The sequence below is a fragment of the Drosophila obscura genome, unplaced genomic scaffold, assembly GCF_018151105.1.
Source record: "Drosophila obscura isolate BZ-5 IFL unplaced genomic scaffold, ASM1815110v1 contig_189, whole genome shotgun sequence".
NCBI lineage: Eukaryota > Metazoa > Arthropoda > Insecta > Diptera > Drosophilidae > Drosophila > Drosophila obscura.
In genome coordinates, this window is record NW_024542777.1 from 2,076,253 (window position 1) to 2,096,565 (window position 20,313).

The window sequence follows — 20,313 nt, forward strand, 5'->3', positions numbered from 1 at the left end:
TTCCTATTCGGAGTTTGCTGTCCAGCGTTGTGCTATCCACATCCACAGTATCTAATGACTTTTAGCTGGAGGCTGCCTCTGTTGCTGTCTCTGTCTCTGGATCTGCCCAGGGAACGGCGCATTGTAGCACTTAAGTGCAATGCAATGACGGTCCCCAAAATGGGTGGGAAAAACAGGAAAAAGTTGCCAACTGCATTGCGAGGGGTGGAAGCCAGGAGGCTGATGCTTGCGGGGTGTTGGCTCTCACTTTTGACGTTTTTGCCGTCCGTACAAAAAGCACAAAGCACATTGCCAAACACCCGCACCCATTTATAGAGCTCTGTAGAGGTAAAAAAGAGACAGGGAGAAAGCGATACCGTCGCATAAGTAATTGCATCTCTGCTCTGTAAAACACTTCCGGTTCATTAAACTGGCTGGCCCTGACCCAACGGGCAATGGTATCCCGAAAAGTGCCCAAGCACAAATATGCCAACCGTCTGCTTCGCTGACTCGTTCGTTTAATGGTGACTGCAGCATCAGAATAACAATGCGCATCTGAATAAATAAGTAATTCCCAAAATAGACAGATTGATTTTTACCATTGCTGAAAATGAAATTCTAAAATTTAATCCAAGAGAAATTGTTTTTTTTTTCAAATATGTTTTGTTGCAATTTCTATGCTAAAATCTATGTAAAGAAAGAACAAATAACTAACTAATAACCAAGATTTGCTTGGTAATTGTTGCAACGTTCAACTCAAACAGAGAGCAAAGTTTTGTTCTCTGCTGTGTACTCGTATAGTTTGTTCCTCAGAATTTTCATTCCCTTCACAGACGTGACAAAATACTCGTCTCAAGCCATTTTTCTGCGTTGGTTCGTATAAAAAGTTGCCTTTACTTTCCCCCTCTTTGCTTTGCCAAGTTGTTCAGAACAGTTCTCAGAGTCAGAGAGGACTTGGGGAGCATTTTTCCAATGCAAAGTGCCAGCTCATTGCCATATGGAAATTTAAGCGATTTGTTTAACACGAACATATGTTAAATGTTGATTTTTCATTCGCCCATTGCCAGGCAAATGAGATGCCATTGAATGGGATGAGGTTGAGGTTGCGGCGACACGAGACGAATAGAGTCGAACATCAGCCAACAACAAGTGAAACCAGAGAAATGGCAGAACAAGCAAATCAAATGAAACCCTTCATAAAGTGCAAAACACAAAAAAACGACAGCACCCAAAAAAATCAGCTTTGATAAACGAAAGAGAAACGTGCAGGGAACAGCTAACGTGGTTACCGCTGTCGCAAAAAGCGAAACAACTGTCAGGAAAAACGTTGTTCCACAGAGTCCCCGTTTTTCGTCTTCATGTGTCTCACAGATGGTCCTCCATCCATCTACGGTACACGCATATTTGAGGTCTCTGTGGTTTCTGCTGTATAGTTTTGTGTTCGTTTTTCCCTTTTTCTGAATCAAGCTGGGTTAAGCATACGGCAAGGAGACATCTGGGCTAATCTTATAGCTTCATGAACTCCATTGCCTGACCTGTTGATGGCTTTAAGCTGTGTTATCCGATTTCTCTGGGCACTACGATGCTCTCATCTTACTCTGCTCAATCAGCCGAGCTGTCTATATCGGGCACGCCTGATTGGTTTTTACTGCTTCACTTCCAATTTAAAGTGGAGCATGTCATGCCAAGTCTTGGCCAAGGTGCACAAATAAGCATTTCCAATTCTCGAACAGACTTTTCAGCTGGAAATTATCATTTGAAGGCTTGATAGAAAAAAGATAATGTAATTGTTTTCATTATGAATCCAATGAATCTTTCAAAATATATTTCAAATGTCACCTTCAAAAGCGGAAATACCTTTATTAAACCACATTTTCCGAGAATTGTAGGTATAATAATTCTCGACAAATTTCGGTCACCAAGTCAGCCCTATTTTTTTCTTATTCTTTTTATATATTTTTTTTTTCTTTTGAGTTAACACTAATAAACATGGACAGCTGCGAGGCAGCTGGAGGATGGACGTGGCCAATGGGTTGTGGCAGCTTGTGATACTGATTGCATTTTGCACCTGCGGGCACAAGCTGTCAGTCCGAGTGTTTGCCTCAAGATGATTGAGATGTTTGACACTTTTTCACTGGCATCGGACACGCGGAGCGACAGAGACAGAAAGAGAAAGAATTTTTAAGCTCGAATTTTCTACTACAAGTCCTCTTTCCCAATCTTACTATGTGTACTTGGCTGATGAGCAGTGCCATTCAAATAAAGGTCTTTGTCTAATACTCGAGGGCAAAGAGCTTGAGCGAAATATTACGCATACCCAAGTAAACATATTAATTATCTTCCGCCGACATTGTGGGCCTGTAAATTGTGCGGAAATTTCAGGACAGACAATAAATCAAAATATTTATTTACGATTTCTGTCTATACGAAAAGCGTTAGCAGACGGAGGCCTTTTCAATATGAGTGTCTGTCGCCGTTCCCTATTGGAATATTCATCAGCCCGCTCCTTTTGGGCCTTCTCTTTCTGTTTGTGTTTGTGTTCAGGTTTCCGTTGCCGGGTTTCTCCCCGTCCTGCCGTATGTGGCATAAACAAATATTTATACTTGTGCGAAATATTCTGGTGTTGGTGTTGCTGTTGGTTTCAGTGTGGTTATTGGTTCTGGGGCGTGGTGCAGCCTTCGCATTTCACTGCCGCTGACATTGCTGTTGACTGGCGGAGCCCTGCCTCCGCCTTTACGGCTGCCATTGTGTCAAAACCGAAACTATTGCCGCGGGATATGGACTTTGTGACACCCAAGCAAATGGTTTGAAAAACTAGAGAAATGCCGTTGTGATTTATGAAATTGCAAGGACTTTATCCTATAAGATTATAGCGTATCCTCTTACATTTAATAACAATTATATATGTATGACATAAATATGTTTAGGATGTGTTTATAATTTTCAAAGAAATTAAGGCTTGTTTTCCATTTTTCAAGGCAATTTCCCTGATACTTTGTTTTCAAACTTTAGCTTACAATTACATCACAAAGTCTGTTTATTCTACTGATGAACATAAAATGACTTTTTAGCAATTGTAAGTAAGTCCCATACTATACAGAAATTTTAATTTAATGCAAAAATTTGCAAGAGATCGTTCATACCCCATCCTTCCATTATGCCACATTTGGGAAAATATTGTGTCAGAAAATGCATAAATTATAAATTCAATTTCGCAAACGACAATGACCGCATTTTTAAGGCATTCTTTTACTGCTGATGCAGGGATATATTTGCACAGAGATGTGCGTAAATTAAAGTTGATACTCTTGAATAATTTAATTTAAAGGAGATCACAGAGCGGAATGAGTCAGACTAATTCGAGTTTAAAACTCATTAACTGACGAAATGAAATTATCGCCTGGTTGGACACAAACACATATAATTGCGGCCAATTACAAGTTCCTAGGCTTACCTCGTTAGTCCAGGAATCTGTGCAAATATTTAATAATATCTACCTCCTTCCTGAGGTTGAGGAGAAGCTTTTGGGTAATTTTAGTTGCATCTCTCAGGATTCAAAAGTTCCTGGAAAACTGAAGCCATAGTAAAGTTTGACCTTTGGCAACGAGCTTCTATTATACATTTCGGGTGAAATTTATAACTCTGCCCAATTGCATTTTCTTTGAAGCCAGAAAAATGGACTTGAATGCCCACAGCCACAAATTCAGGCAGACCAAAAGTTATATATGGCTCCTGGCCATTCACAAATTTCTGCCACTTACAATTTACAATATCGAACTGTCACTGATGGACATTAGCATTGGGTATGTGGTATTGGCCCAGTCCACTGCTGGTCGATTCTGACGCTGCCTGTAGTCGGACCCAGTACCAACCTTATCGTTTTACTCCTAAATAATTTATATTTCAATTTTAAAAATTTACTTTTCAATGAAAAAATTCCAAAGAAGCGAAAAAATTATGCCAAGAAATGGGAAATAAAAAATGTTGCCTACTTTCGAGCGCATAATTACTTTTGGATGTTGGGAGAATTTCTTTTGCCCCTTGAGAGTCGCTGAATTTTGTTGAATTTAAAACCAATTTATTTGAGTTTCTCCCTTTTGCCAAAAGCTTTTGGCAGTTGGCAGCCCTTTTGTGCTAATTAAGCAAAGGCACAAAAACTGAGGCAAGAGTAATCAGGAATGAGTTGGCAAGTCGACTTGGGGATACCTAGTAGCAACGAATACTCTGGGAGATGATTGAAAAGGAACTTGACTTTGATATTTTAATTTACTTTCTTGATGTGAAATTTGCAAATATTTTTCGTTTACCCTAAAAATATTATATCTATTTAGTTTTTGTGGACGTGTTACATTACCCTCTAATATTAAAAGTACTTAAGGCCTTTTTTTTTTAAGTGTTCGCTGTACAAAAGTTTGTTGATTCGCTTCAACTTTTGGGACCGACATGGTTCAATACTTAGCAGAGCTTCCGGTAGGGTTTCATTTGAAGTTCGGACTGTGTTTGTTCCGCTCAGTTTGGGCCTGTTGGCCAAATGGAAAAGTAAATCAAAACGATTACCATTTAACACTAGATCAAGGCCGAAGTGAAGCCAGACTCATTAATTACAGAACCAATTTTATTAACAGCCCGGCCAGGGCATTATTAATGAACAGAAAGTTGGCATGAAATGTCGAAATTGAAAGTGCAGTTGAAATTGAAGCAGGGAAAAGCAGATCGGGGTCGAAGCTGGACAAAGTTAAGCAATTTAAACAGACAGCAGTAAAAGGGTAAAGAACAACTCGACATAATGCAGAAATGTTTCATTAAAAAGTTCTGTCACAATTTTTAATTAAAATTTTTTAATAGTTTTGTATCTGAAAGTTGACAGAAAATTGTCCGATTTATCAAAGGGAACAGAATTCCAGGAAAAAAGTGTGATAAATTTTGCATATATACGAGTATATATTTATTTATGTATGTTTTTTGTATACACCAATTCCATAACATAAAATACCTTTAAGACCCCCTTTAAGCTACTGACAAAAATCCCACGAGCTCAATTCTACTCAGTGAACTAACTACTAATGTATCTTGAATGGTACCAAATGTTGTAAGCAGCTAGAATATATGCTGACTAACTCCTCTCTTCTACGCTCATACGCAGTGTGCTTAATCTTATATTAACATTAATGCAGACATCGGTGTCAGCTGCAGTCCATGGAGCTGACAGAGCGAGACAATTCCTTTATGCAATTCAAGAGCAGCTGACAAAGTCAAAGAGGGCAAAAAATTTGTAATATTCATTATAATTGAAGATGAAATTAGTGTATTTGTAGCAAAATGTACAACTATAAATTATACAATGTAGACCGAAGTCAGTTAGTTATTTTTGGCTTGTCCGCGTCATTCGCAAATATGTGTTTGTGATACGTAATATTTTCTGAGCGTTGCACAGGCGAATGCAGAAAAGATGAAAAAATATTTGTTGTGAAATTTATGGGCACACACGGTGATAAAGTGTGTGACAGGGGGGGATGGGGTGGCTGGGGGGATGGAACATGATATGTACCTTGCCACTAATGGCACACAACGCCGCCTGCATTCCAATCGCAGAGCAAGCGGATGCAGAAGCCGAAAGCTGAAGGCTTCGACACCATTTTGGCGCAAAGCCCTGCCGCTTGCCAACAAACACGTACCACACTTGCAGCTTCCCGATTTGGCCATAAAAACACCAATGCTGCTTTTTCCTCGAACTCTGCCAGCGTCCTTAAGTGCAGCTTTGTCATGCGGCTGCCGGGAGCCGGAAGCAAGCTGAAGCCATGAATATATATCTAAATGGATTTCCTGTGTGACATCAGCATCGCTTGGCATCTGCCGCCTCAGCGTCGAGCGTGGAGCGTCAAGCGACGAGCGACTAGCGTTGACATTAATTGCATAAGTGCAATCAATGCCATGAACGCTAAGAAAAATGTCATAAGCGAATTTTAGCATGACAATTTCCAAAGGAGCTGCCAGTCCAGTGCCAGTCCACTCGCCGAGCCACAAGCCTGAAGCGCCCTCCCAATTTGCAATTTCCAAATTGCGTTCAACTTCAATTAAAGGATATTATAAATTAAACTTATCTGTGGCATGAAGTTGCTCGCGTCTGCCAGCCACTGTCGGGGCCAATAGTTGCGATAACAATTTGAGTTATGCGATGCGAAACGGAAACTCAGCTCTCAGCTTCTCAGCTCTGGGACTCAGAGTGCTTTAATGAATGTATGTAGTTCCTGCTCCTTGTACTTTTTCCTCTAAGTTATTTTCGGATATTGGCTTTCTTACTCATGTCATAAACTTTATGTTGTTATTCAATTTCTCAACTGTTTGTCATTGCTGAAGAGCAGAAGTTAGACACGGAGATTAACTACTCTGTAGGTAATTCCCAAGACTTCACATTGGTGGGTGGGCCTGAAACAGCCTCAAACAGAAACGAATGCTTCCCCAAGCCAAAGGAATTCCGAGAGTTCCAACCAGGGTCTTCATACAAAGCATTACATTGCTCGTCTTTCCCATGGCTTGTCATGTCAGAATGTCGGAATGTACAATCATAATCGCTTTCTGGCAGTGCCGCAAAACCGAATCGAGAACTCAATTGCTCCGCCTTCCAAGCCAGGCCATGACCCGCGAGGTCTAACACTTCCTTGTCTTTCATACGTTACACGTAGAGTAATTAAACTTAAAGACCAACAAAAGCACATAACGCTTGAGGCCACACAGACACATACCCGTAGTCACACTGACACACAATTTCGTAGCTTCTTATAATTATGAAAATAAATAAGTAATTACATTGCCAAATCATTAAAGACTGTCTTGTTTGCTATAAGTACTTTATTTGTATAATAAGCTCTTATAAATGGTTTCGAAACAGTTTTACAGACTTATTTCGTCCAGTGTACGCTCAGAATTGTTGTGTACGCCGCCTTCGGTGTGCTGTGTGTGGCTCCGCCTGCCGTGTTTCGCTGCGGCCCACCACACAAACGTGGCGCTTTGTGTTGTGCTGGCTTGGCGCTGGCTTAGTCGGCGCTGTTTGTCATATCACCGCTAATATTGCCGAGCCGTTGGCTGTGGCTCAGCATTCAATATGTGGTATTCTCCGTACTCGCATGGAGTGTGTGGCCACATGTGTTGTATGTGTGTACTGGCAAATGTCAAGGGGCCATGCTGGATGCTGGATGCTGGATAGCAGCTTGCACTTAATTGCCAAGCGAACAAGAGCGCAAAATTTCAATATCGCCGGAGACATCGAAATGTTATTAAGCCAATGCACATTACATTGAGATCTGACTGCAGCTAGACAATTAGTGGGGTATGTTGATACATTTTGCATTTGGAACACGTTCCTCTTAATTGACATCTAATCCGACGGGCGCATTAAATATGCATATTCAGAGTCCATACTCACTCCCGACATTCAAAGCCCCAACAAAAGTACACACAAAAGTAAAGCAAAGCTCATGAAATATTTTCAACCTCGTTGCTCCCTGTAGCTAAAGGGAATTGTCTATCCCCAAAGCTCCTGGAACAGACAGAAGCCAAGCTAATGTTTTTCTTTTGGGAGATGCCTTGCCCTGCCTTCGAGATGAAATATTCAAATTTTGCAGATGCAATGATATGAATGGAATTAAGCAAACGTCAGACATTTTCTTTTGTCCCGGACCCAATGACCCGATACTTGGTTGACCCGAGCCGTTTCACAGGCATCTAAGGAAGGACAAAGTTCTGTCGAGCAAGTAAAATAAATGCATGGAGCTTATGCTTGATAGTTTTAGCAATAATAAAACCAGATTTATAATTTAGATTTTTTGAATAAAATATCTCCAACAAGTTTTCAAACATTTTTATAACTCGCCATAAAAGGGGTTTAAATGCGCGAGCTATGCAGCGAGCATGACTCCAATATATGCCCAAAATATATTATTTGTATTTTCTTATATAAATATTTTGTCCAGCACAGTGGTGAATCTTCTGTTATCATTATAATAAGCCAAATTGGGCACTCGTTCCCCCGATCTCACCGCAGCAAAACTTCGCTGAGTACCCACCACAGCCACAAGGAGGCCATCCAATTGGGCCAAAGTCGTGGCTGGGCGTAGAGAGCCATGCCAGGCTGTGCGTGCCCCATACTCGCACTCTTGGTCGTGTATGCGACATGCGTCAATATTGAATTAAAGCGATAACAAATTGTAATTACGCCGCATGTGGCGCTACGCAGAGAGCGCACAGAGCCCACTCCAGAGTCGAGGCTAATGGAGTTTCGGCCGGGACACTGCGCAGTGCGGCACATAAATATCCAAATTGACATAAATTAGTGGAGATTGAAAAAATAGCTGCGGCTGCGGCTGGCACTGGGGCTGGGGCTGGTACGGTGGAACGGTAACCGTCCAGGGCCATTGTCTTCGTCTCTGTCTTTGTCTTGGTTATAAATGAGAGTTTCATGGCCCTGGCACGGAGGCATTAAATACTCGTATGCTCACGCTTACACATGTTATGTGCCCTGACATAAATAAGGAGCCCAATAAGGTCAACAAATAAATTTCAATTTGATTGCCCGAGGCACGTCAGGTGGCTTCGAAGCCTGAACCAGTCTCTAAAGAGAGCCACTAAGGAGGGGTGTACTCAAGTTGAAGAAGAAGCTTGACGTTGGTCATTGTCCCCGTATCTCAGAAGCTACCCCAGAAAGAAAACGAAGCGGTACCGAGCCATGACTTGAATGAGGGATGCATACCTAATGAGCAGTTTGGAAATCAATTCAATTTATTTTGCTGGTCACCGTTTTTTAAATTTTTTGCGCTTTTTGGAGCCTTGGAAATGAACTATTGTGTTCCAAGACTTTCTTGGCATGAAAAATGTACGAGTATCTTCTTCAATTCCGTGAGTCGTGTCAAGCTGTAAAAAGTAGTTGCCTTCCTGCTCATCCTCTTGCGCTGTGTTAATTTCTCATTGGTTTTTACATTGCTGGTCCCCGGCTCTGGCTTCTGGCATGAGTTGTGGGATTTATGGTTTAAAACTGAAATGGGGTTTGTAAGCTATGTAAATGAGGCTGGGGTCAGAGCTGAGGGATCTGATTCGGGTCTTGACAAGTCGCTTAAAGCGTATTTAAGTCCCAACCGAATATTCCAGCCAAAAAAACTGAAACTGAACAAGTACATAGACGTAGACAAAGCATATACTCGTATCCTTGCTTACATCGGAGCCTGAACCATGAAAGTTGTTAAGTGTCAGCCCATCGGCTGTTGTGTTGTGGGAGTCGGGCAGACCACCCAAAAATCGAAATTCAAACTCTCATTTGTGCATTATACTCGTACACCGTACACCTGTCATTGGGGGGACAGCAAGCGTAAAAACCCATTTCCCCCACCCGAACGAGGAAATGACAAAAAATGTTTCCCTCAATACAGTGGCCCTGCCTGTTGATTAAGTGCCCTGTGTGTGCGTGCAAATTTGCATTTCGAATGATTGATTGCAATTTGATGCATGATTCTCGAAATTGCTTTCCATCGGTTGCAAAGGGCAGAAAATTCGAACGGAGGAGGCCTGTAATCCCAATTCAAACAATTTTCCAAATCAGTTCGATTCATTTCTGATTGGGATTCTATCTCTACCGAGATGAAATATGTATGTTTAATGTGTAACGAAAACTCAAAAGGCAAATACATAGCTACACAATACGCAGCAATTGTTTGCTGATGATGTTTTTCTCGTGAACAGTCTTGCCGTTTCAAATATGAATCATTTTTACGGCGCCCCATTACTGGTTTTCGGGCACATCCTCTGGAAGGGAACATTTTGAATCTAGAGTAAAAAACCAATATGTAGTCTGGATTAGTGTTCCCTCCTCTCCCTCCGACAACTGGTCGATTCCATTTATCACTGTTCATCGGACAAGCGTGAAATTTAACCGCAATGGATATGGGCCAGCAGCCCACACATCCTGTCACTTTAATTAGAAACCAAAACTCGCACACGAAACACTCATTAGCCAAGTGGGCAGCCCTCACCAGGTCACAGGAGAAGAAGACGGCCCCATCACCTGATGAAAGCAATTTGTCAGCACGGGTCCCCAAGGAAACAAAAGAGTTACTTCCTAATGAATAACAAAGCAGACGTATCAGTTACACCACCAGCAACAAATAACAAAAAGGGGGAAAAAATACGGAAAAAAGGGGAAAAAAGAATAAAACCCATTTTAGCCCAAACTCTTTCGTGTCTGGCATTTGTCCTGGCCTGGGGCAGGGTCTGCCCAACAAATGACTCGTATTAAAAATGCCTTAATTTCGGAGTGGCCACGCCCATTTGGATAAAAACCACGACAATAAATCGCGCCCTTGGATGCCAACAAAACAACCAAAAACTACAGAGTGTCATTAGCATGCCACGGAGAAATGAGTTTGAACATTTTTAAGAAAGAAATTACCAGTGGGTAAGCTTACTTCTTCTTTCAACATATATAGGTACACTAAGGAGACAGAGATGAGATGCTTTCTTTTGTACGTTATAGCTTATGACAGAATCCTCGAAAAAAGAGTAATTAAAGCTATAAGTCAGGAGCAGCAAGTATACAAAATAGATTCAACGGCACACTGATATTCAGGAGGATTTAGAATAAGAAACATGTAGAAATGCATAGATCAGACAGTGCCAACCCATCTAAGTATACCCAAGATCTCGTCCGATCTCCATATTGTAACGATTCCCCGGGCAAAAACATTCAAGTTTATCTATAAAAAACTGGACAACTTCTGGACACAACCTAGATAGTCAAACTCTCAATAAAAATGTGCAGTAAACTTTATAAGACATTCAACGAAAGTGAAGCAAAGAGCAAGGGTACAAAAGGAAATGAAGCAAAAATAAAAAACAAAAGCTGATGCAGCAAAATAATAAGAAGAATGTCGGACAGGACATTACCGACAGGATGCAAAAAGTTTAGCATAGAACATTACAAACACATGGATGCCATGGCCAATATACTGAGAGGAAGGAGAATTTCCATCTCCCTCTTGTTCGTTGTCTTCTTCGTTACATAGAATTTAAGTTTTACGACCAACAAAAAAAACAATTGAACAATAAAATTTGCTTTTGAAAACAGAATGATGGCTCTGTGCAGGCGACTTGGCTTTTCTCGTTACGGACCGTAAAGCAAAAACAGCAAGTCCCTGGCATTTTCTCCTGCCATTTGTTGGGTTTGTACCTCAAATGCATAACTAGGCGGAAAGCTCGACCAGGGCCACCAACAACCACTACCCAAAGCGTAACTAGCCATTGTTTTTGTTCTCGACCTTTCTTTGCCGTGGTTAGGTTATCCTTTTCCCCAAAATAAGCACCAGCTAATAATATTAATGAAAAGGGCCAAACAAAAAATTCAAAAACAAACACTCGCCGGAAAAATTCTTTATTGGATTGAACGAGAGTTGGGCATATTCAAACTTCCGGTATTAGTAGGTACATGTGAAACATTTAATTTAACTTTGTAATATAAACTTAGTAGCGTGTTAGCTAGGTCTCACATATGTAATGCAACAAAATAATCCAAGAATGAGCGGGAGATTAAAAGTACTGCAGAATTGGCACAATAAACAACTGGAAAGGGAATCCCTCAAAAACAAAAAATAAAGAATAGGCTATCCACAAAAGTCTCTAAAGAGTAAATAGTTGGTTGCATCATTATACATACCTATAAGGCTTGGACTTAAAATCTAAAACCATCTATAACCAAGGTGGTTGAACTGTTAGGGTATATGTATATCCGCGCAGTTTTTCTCTGGCCCGTATTTTAGATTTAATTCATATTAAAATAACAAACAAATAAATTATACAATTTTATAAAAAAAACCTACATACATATAAACATACAAAATTACTGAAAAAATGTATTTCATTGAAATGCAATCAGGCGGCATAGATGGACATTAAATTATGGTATTCAAATGAGAAAAATAAATATACTCGAATTAAACTTTAAATATGTATGTCAAATAAATTTTCCCTCAATTATTTATAGCACAAAATTAAAATTCCAAAATGAAGCTGCGGGTAAAAAAATATATTAAAATGGAACCGAATAGGAAACCCACTGCTCGGTTCGAGTCCCCGGGCTAATCAGCCCGTAAGGAGTGTGAATGAGCCGTAACAGGGCATCGGGTACCCGGAATGCTGGGCCTGAACTCTTTTAGCATAAATCACGGCTGGGAATCCAGCACGAAGCAGGGGCAGATAGCTGGCGGGCAAGTGTGGATAGCGTCACCGGATACCCGCCACAAGAAATGTCAAATTAATTTAACAGGCCCCTAACTCTTCCTGTACTCCTGCGCCGCGTGCCGAGCCTCTCGCTTTTGCCTTTTTCAATCAAGGTAGACGCCGTGGAATCATTTTGCATTTCTTGTCACGTTTTAGGAATTTGCTGCGACACAAACAGAGCGAGATGGAGGGAAAGGGCAAGGACAAGGGCAAGGGGCTGGGGCTGAGCCAGAGCAAACTCTCTGCTTATATAAGATCCAGCTGACTGGCGAAAATTTCGTCGGCATTCGGCATAGATAACGCGCCGCCGGGCTTAAATGGTCTTTGTGGGGGGCGGGGCGGGGCAAGTACCCGACACTGGCCCTGAGTTGGAGATGCAAGGGCCTTTCCTTTCCCTTCACTTGGGTGGCGGAAGCGTAACGACAGACACGCATAAATTACTCAATTAGTAGTCGAGATGCGAGGCGAACGAGGACGCCTAACAAGACAGCCGGAAGTGGTGTGACCCCTCCCCTCTCCTACTCCTTTTGCCACTCTTCTCCTCGCTGCTCCGATTTGGCTCCACCACTCGTATTGAGTAATCAAATGACGGGATATTAAACGCGTCTGTCGAGCGCGTTCCCTGCTCTTGGCACATGAACCCATAAATCAGAGGAGTCAGATTCACTGACTGGGAATGCTGAGATTTCTAATTACAATTGGAAGGCAAAGAGTGAAGAGCAATCCCAAAAGAAAAATAAGACATATTATAAATATCCTCTAAGATAGATCGCTTTTTAGGGCTTAACATAACTTTTTTTGCATTGCATTTCTGGCTTTTTCAAATATTTCACTATTGACATTGACTATTTGCAAAGTTTTCTATTTATTTTTAATTTGTGACCCAAAATAAATACAAAATAAATTTATTGTTCATGCAGCAGCAGCGCCGTTTCCTATGCACGTATAGGAAATGGGAGGGAAATTCCATATAATTATTGTAGGTTGTTTTTTAATGGAGTCCGTTTATAAGTTCGTTGAATGACGAACGCCAAAAAACGGTATGTGAAGCCCGTAAAAGCTTTAACCCATACCTCATTTTGTTTGCTCTGTTGATAATTACCAACATAATTTGTTTGCCCTGTGGCTAGGTCACTGCAGCTGCTGGGGCTCCCTTTGACCTAGGGCCACCCTAGACCAAGGGTCACACCGACCCCGTGACAGTGTTTGCGTGTCCGAATTGCGATAATGTGGATATTTGCCTTGTCGCTGGCTGCCATTTCAGCAAGCAATTAGAAAGTGCGCACAGTTATTATTAGAAATGTCGACGCAATTCGCTCCAACAGGACAGAGAGACAGACAGACAGCTCTGGACGGGCCCAGCCCAGCCCAGCCCATTCCACACATACACGTTCTAGAGTTGATGGCTATCAGTTTACGGCGACTTATTAATTTGATGAATTGTGATAAAAGTGGGCAGCACCTGCTGGGTAAACAGAATGGATGGATGTGTCTAGAGACACTGGAGACCCCGGAAAAGGCTTGAAGAATACATTAGCTATACATCCCTAATATTGACCCAATAACAGCCAGAAACACTCTTCTCTCATATGATCTCCCTAAAAATATCTAATTATTTTAGTTGCAGGAGTGTTTGGCATGGTCCGATATCAAGGCCACTTGGGATGCCATTAATCAAAGCAAAAAAAAATAAAGTGGCAACAGGCAAATGGACCGAATACTCGAACATTCCCAAATGCAAACCCTGTCAAAGGTGCCCGCAGCAAGTGGATTGGAGTGGAAGGGCCGCTTCAAGTCACGTCACTGGCAAGATGAGACCAGATGTAAGAACGTACAACCGTGCGTATGATTGATGTTGTTCAATGCGGTTCTGACAGCACCATTATCTGAGGTGTGTGTGTTTGAGTTTACTTGGCTATGTGTGTGTTTGTGTGTGTGTGTGTGTGTGTGTGTGCACCACGCATGTGACAAACAACATCAGCAGCAACAAATGGCAGCAAATACCGAGTCGTTGAGTGCCATCAATGAAAACAAAGAAGAGTGCACGGGGAAGGACAGAAGAATGGAGTTCTGATGGCCATCTGGGTCCTGTTTCGATTCCCAGTGACTTTGACAGGCGTCCGACAAAAGTTGAGCAGCGTCCCATGCTGAGTACGAAAACGAAGAGGAAACCGGAAATGAAACACCAGGAGTGCAGGTTGCTGTTGTACTGCAGCATGGCCTCTTAATTAAACCTGCACAAACAGGTCAACGAATGGCAAGGCGATGGTCGAATGCGCTTCTAAGGTTTTCTGACGGTAATTAGTTATAGAGTTATAGATCAGATTTCTCTTTACATTTTATTTTGGGCTATTTGGTATTTTATGAATTATCTTCATGTAAATATGTAGATTTGAACTTCAATTTCTTCCAATTTCGAAATGCTTCCTACAATGCATATACCCCTTCCCATTTCCGTATATACATATGTAACTGTAAGAACTTTTTGCTGCATGAAATAATCAGGAATTAATCATTTTTGGGACAGTGGCGAATTAATTAACATTGTCCGTCGTTGTTATGTGCACAACTGTAACACTGACATAAGATGCAACTCAGATTCCGGTCGGATCCGGTCTGGTCAGGCCAGCGTACTTATCCCCAGCAATCCCACTTTAATCAGCCAATTCCACGGTAATGGCCGGCAGCGAGCACGTGCTGGCAGTCTGCAAACATAATTGAACCTATAGATGGCCGGAACCACTCTCCGAATGACATTGAGAGGGCTCCGCATGTTAATGCAACACAAATTAAACGCTTCCATTGTTCTTTTTACTGCCACTGGTGGCTGCCTGTTTTCCACTTCATTATAAAACCAACAACAGACAACGGAGTACGCTGTAAGGGAGAGGAGTTTCATTTGCCGTTGGCCATTTTTAAGCTGATGCGCGTGCAGATCCATAAATGCAATTAGGGAAAACAGTTTTGAAAAAGGGTCTTTCGGAGAAAAAACACAAAACTATTTTTAATTCCTTTCTGAAAAACGTAGGTAGAATATCGATATCCTTGAACTGAATTTATCTTTAAGCCGATTTATCCTTAAGATGGATTGGCATGCCTGTAATAACGCTTCTCGTCATCTATAATAACTCATCAAAAACCATTCTAAAATCCCACTCGACACTGAATCATAGCCCAAGGTCATTATGGAAGCTTTCCATTGGGATCCAATGAAAAATGAAGACATTGTTGGAATAGTCCGGCATACGGATGCCAAAAAAAAAGACAAGACACAAATTTATTTAAATTTGTACGTACAAGCTGCAACTACATTTACATGTTTGCCGTAGTTTTCCCAATCAGATTATTCCGCTTGTCAGTTTCTGCAATGAATTATTGAACTAATCTAATAATAAGCTAAAGCCGCAGAGACTGTCACTGTGGTTCTGTGACCACTAAGAAGTGAAAAGGGAAAAATGCGAAAATATCCTCTTTACAAGTAACCAGAGAGCTGATCAAAGCAACAAGTTTCAGAGCCCCCCGAAGCAGTTTGCCACTTGGGCAAAAAGACTTCCTGAGAAAAGCAGCGATGGAAAGTTGCAAAGAATAAAATTTCCGCTTGGTACAGTTGATGGCCCTTGGCAAGATGGAGCTGATCAAATAAAATCTTTTGCAGCTGTCCCTGTCCAGGAATGAAGCCCAAAGGGAACAATTAGGAGCTAATTCCTTAAAGAGAATCACCAACTAAGGAGACTAGTGCACGTTTTCTGCAGTTCAAGCTCTTTAAATTTAAGATAAGTTTTGGTTTTGATAAAAGCAGCGTAGCGTTCAACAGGTTTTCCCCATTTCCTATGAAGTGAGACCTCGAACATTTTTTGTGTGGGCGATGCGGAGTGGAGTCAAAGTCAACGCATGCGTCCGTGAGAATCACTCGAAAGCATGAGCAGGAGTCTACCAATGAGTGAGTCAAATTCGCGGTTGCACTGCTATCTTGGAGTCAACAATCGAAGGACCACTTTCGCCCTATTAACGAACCAAAATGTAGCCAGAAAGCTGACCAAACGATGCGGACTTGCGGGAGTCAGCAGACAATGATGGTCACACTGGCGTATTTGCTTTTGATTTTTAGTTCTTTTATATTTCCGCATGAAATTAAATTAAATGTGGCTTGTAATGTGATTGCAATTGGACCGAACAAGCGGATGTGAATGGCAAACTGCAGGAAGCCGGCAATAAAAGACCGAAGCAGGCGATGGCTTCAACTTCTGTTGCTGCCGTTGGTACACAGGAAACGGAAGCATTAGCCGTGGTCCGCCATTTGCCATTGTCCGGACAACCCTCAAGGGCTGTCAGGGTTGGTACGCGAGGACATGACCATATGACGATGCCGACAACTCGTATGACTTGCTCTGTACTTTTTATTGTGCATAAGTGCTGTGCCTTAACGTTCCATTGAATGTGTGACTCTCTCTCTTTGTGTCTTCTGCGTAGCTTTTTACTTCTCCCCAGCTGGTGCTGTTGTTGCCGCCCTTCTTGTGGGCTTTGTTCTGTTTTCTTCTGTTTGCTTTGAACTTGTCCTTCCCCTGGCCTTTCCCGTGCTTATCGCCGTTCAAGTGTCAAGCGATGTCGCGACGACATTTCAAGCGCAAGCAATGAGAACAACAAAAGGTGTTCATTGTACATGCATGTTAGGGATGAGCGGGTGACTCATCAAGGACAGCTTTAACACATACATACATATGTACACTGGTAGGTTCAATCGGTTATCGATGCAAGTCTGATTTTATCGAAGGACTAGCACCGATAGCTCTGCATGCGTGAGTCGCTAACCCGCTCATCTCTATGGGAGCTGCTTCCTACAATCTGCCTCTAAATTGGAGTTCTAAAGTGGAAAATGCCACCCCAGATGCTTCCTTCCCCCAAGTTAATTGCAAGACAAATTACTCCTGTTCAAGTGGCTTGGGCTTTTTATATTTTTATAATTGCTTGCTCTCCCATCTGGGGGCATGGCAGCCAAAGGATAACCCACGAAGACTTCTTGTATGGATTAAATTGAAGACTCATACAAGGAAACGGTTTGCTTGGGCTGTCTGGGGCTTGGATTAAAGCATACCCAACATTATTTACTTTAAGGAATGCAGCAACTGCACAGCACATTTGGCTAGCCAGACAGCAAATTGGATGCCACAAAGCAAACGACATGAGGTCAAAGATGAGGGACGCTCTGAGGTGCTGTTGGCCCATATGCGGGCTTTCTTTCTATTTGCCTGTGTGCAAATATTGGATATCCGAGTAATTTTACCCAATTTGGGGACAAACTTAATGCAAACTTACATACATCGACTTGAAGGACAGTGGACAGTGTTACATTGTTATTACATCAATCGTACTATTGCGTGTACAAACCTCTTCAGGGCGTCAACCAGATTCAATTCACAGAAAAACAGCAATTCCTGTTAAAACAAATGAAACGATGCCATCCCATAAATGCACATCAAATTATTATAAAAGGATACCCAGCAGAACAGAGCAGCAGCCACAAGGAGAATCCGAAGTCAACGGTCCATAAAAATATATTCCAATAAAATGAGCTCGCAAGGGCCGGCAGCAGCCATATGAAGCATCAATATACCGAAAGCAATAAAGCGAAATGGCCATCGAGGGGGTGGGAGCCCGGGTAGAGCGCTGCAATAACGCTGCACTTGCCAAGGGTTAAGGGGGATATTCACGAGTTCAATATATGTACATTGTACACTGTACATACACATCTACAGCTGCCAGGGGGCATCACGGAAATCACTCATACATGTACGTTTTGTCGAGCTCTTTCTTATGAAATCCATAACAAAGATTTTAAGAAATTTAGTTTATGTAATAATAAATAAAGTATGTTCGATTTGAAAGTAGTTTCTGTCACAAGCCAAATTAAAATGGTGGAGTTTTAAACCAACAAGTCTAGATCGCGCCCAAAATAAATGTACTTGTTGAAGAGAATTTCGATTGCTCGCTGGATTAAGGCACGCTGGCAGGCCCTTCTATGGCTTTCGGTCGGTTTGCCAGTCATCATTGCCAGTTCATCAGTCCACCAGTCAGGCAGTCAACCAGTCAGTTGGTCGTTCCGATCCCACATGGCTTGCACGAAATTCCGGTTGCACCAAACGGAAATTGCATTTACACGCTTGCCTGGCAGCAACATGTTTGGGAACGAATGGGCCCACAACCAGGTCCAGGTGCAGGTCGGGTAGTCAGGCAGGGCAAGTGTTCGATTTGTTGGCGATTTTTGATTATAATACGCAACTCCACAGCCCCGCGTTGGGCCCGCAAACCTTCCATATAAGCAAACAAACACAACGATTTGAAAGATGTCCAAATAAAGCAGGGCAGGAAGCGAAACCTCTGGAACTTCTCCATCCTGTCCCGAGGCCAATCACTTGCTCCTCACTTAGGACGTGATAAGCACAGATATGCTTGTGAGGCATTGAAATTCACTATATTGCCAGCTGGGGCGAATGTCATACGCTTTTCTTTACACGTTGATTCAATAAATTCTAAAATTGATTTTCTTACCACCGAAACACTTTCACTCCAATCCTTTGTGAAAGGCCAGTTCATCCCAAGTTTACTTAGATCTTGCCCAGTACAGACCTGCCACGCCCACACGCACCAAACATAGCCAGAGGCGAAAATCAAAATCGAAAAGCAAGCCCCAGAAAACAGTTTCCTGACACATTATCAAAGCAAACTATAAGAGCTTGTAAAGTGCACGCAAATATATATGTACATATATTTTCGAACTGCAAACAAACAGAAGAGGAAACCAGGGAGCGGGAGCCCAAGCCCAAGCCCAACACAAAGACAAATCCCAAACACACACAGAAACAGATACCCCAAAGATTAATCGACGGGTATTTAAGTGGGGCGAGGAGCCGAATTCAAATAATTTGCGGCCAACTGAACAAACAGACCAAACCGCCAGCTACTCGTAAGATAATGCAAGTGGGAAGGAAGACGGGTGAGAGAGGACAAAAACGAAAACTTCCTCTGAAAAAGTTTTCTCAAAAATGTTCCAAACTAGACTGGTGGTCTGCGGCGACGCTGGATTGGGGGTGGCCAGACGGGAGGAAGGACGAGGCAATAAAACAAATCATATCATACATCAAAGCGCAAACGGAGCGTGTGACGAGAGCCAAGCCAGTCAAGGTGGAAGGCAGATTATTTGAGACAACAGCTGTCGGTCGGCCTGATGGACAAAGTTTGGCAACAAGTTCAATTACTTTTCACCTGCCCAAAAAAAGCCAAGCAAACAAACAATTTTCATTAAAGCTCCTGACACGTGGCTTGTCCTTTCCCCTCTGAAACTTTGTGTATTCGGTTGTTGAAAGGAGTTGGTTCCCAGCTAAGATAAATGTGTGAAAAATCAAGTTGTTAATTGTGTGCATGCATATATATTTTATCGGAGGAATCTGTATCATATATTATGATAATCCTTTAATTCCGTTACGAGATTTTTCTTACCTTGGCACACCTTTTAATCGAATTTAATTTTCCCGTTGTGTTCGCATTTCTCTTTCCCGTGCCCAAACTACTCAAACAATAATCTACCGCTGTAATCGCAATTTAACTCAAGCTCAGTGCAAACAGAGTTTAACATATTTGCTAATGGCCTGGCGGATGGCAGGGTGGTAGAGTTCCCTCTAGGTTATTCCGCCTTCAGCTGTTCTCCGGGAATCGATTTGCGAGCGGGAGCGAAACTAATCCACCGCCAATATCCCAGTGTCAATTGGAAATTAAGCCATGCCAAGTGAAATGTCGCAGCGACCTGCAGTAAACTGCTGGAAAAACGTTTTTGGTAAATTCAGGCCAACAATCCAAAACTAACAGCAGTGAAAGCATCCGAAGCCACCGCCAAGGACGCGGAGGGGGCCAAAATGGAAATTGAATTGCATTCCAAATGCATTTGTCGCATCTGCTAATGGCGATGCGGATGGAGATGTCGCTTACCTGCAGCTTTGGTCCGATAGGGCAAGTTGTTTTATGGATTTCTCAGGGATTTACGACGGCTTAAAGGCAAGCCCTGTGTCGCCTTGGTAAAACATA

General features: G+C 42.1%; 1 long non-coding RNA gene across 1 annotated transcript; it reads right to left on the bottom strand.

The window, feature by feature from the left end:
- Nucleotides 1-17,556: 17,556 nt before the first annotated feature.
- Nucleotides 17,557-18,058, bottom strand: LOC111073233. The gene is made up of 3 exons (XR_002607680.2): nucleotides 17,981-18,058; nucleotides 17,733-17,912; nucleotides 17,557-17,669 (listed from the first exon to the last, which is right to left on the bottom strand). It is a non-coding gene; the product is annotated as an uncharacterized LOC111073233 (long non-coding RNA).
- Nucleotides 18,059-20,313: the final 2,255 nt, after the last annotated feature.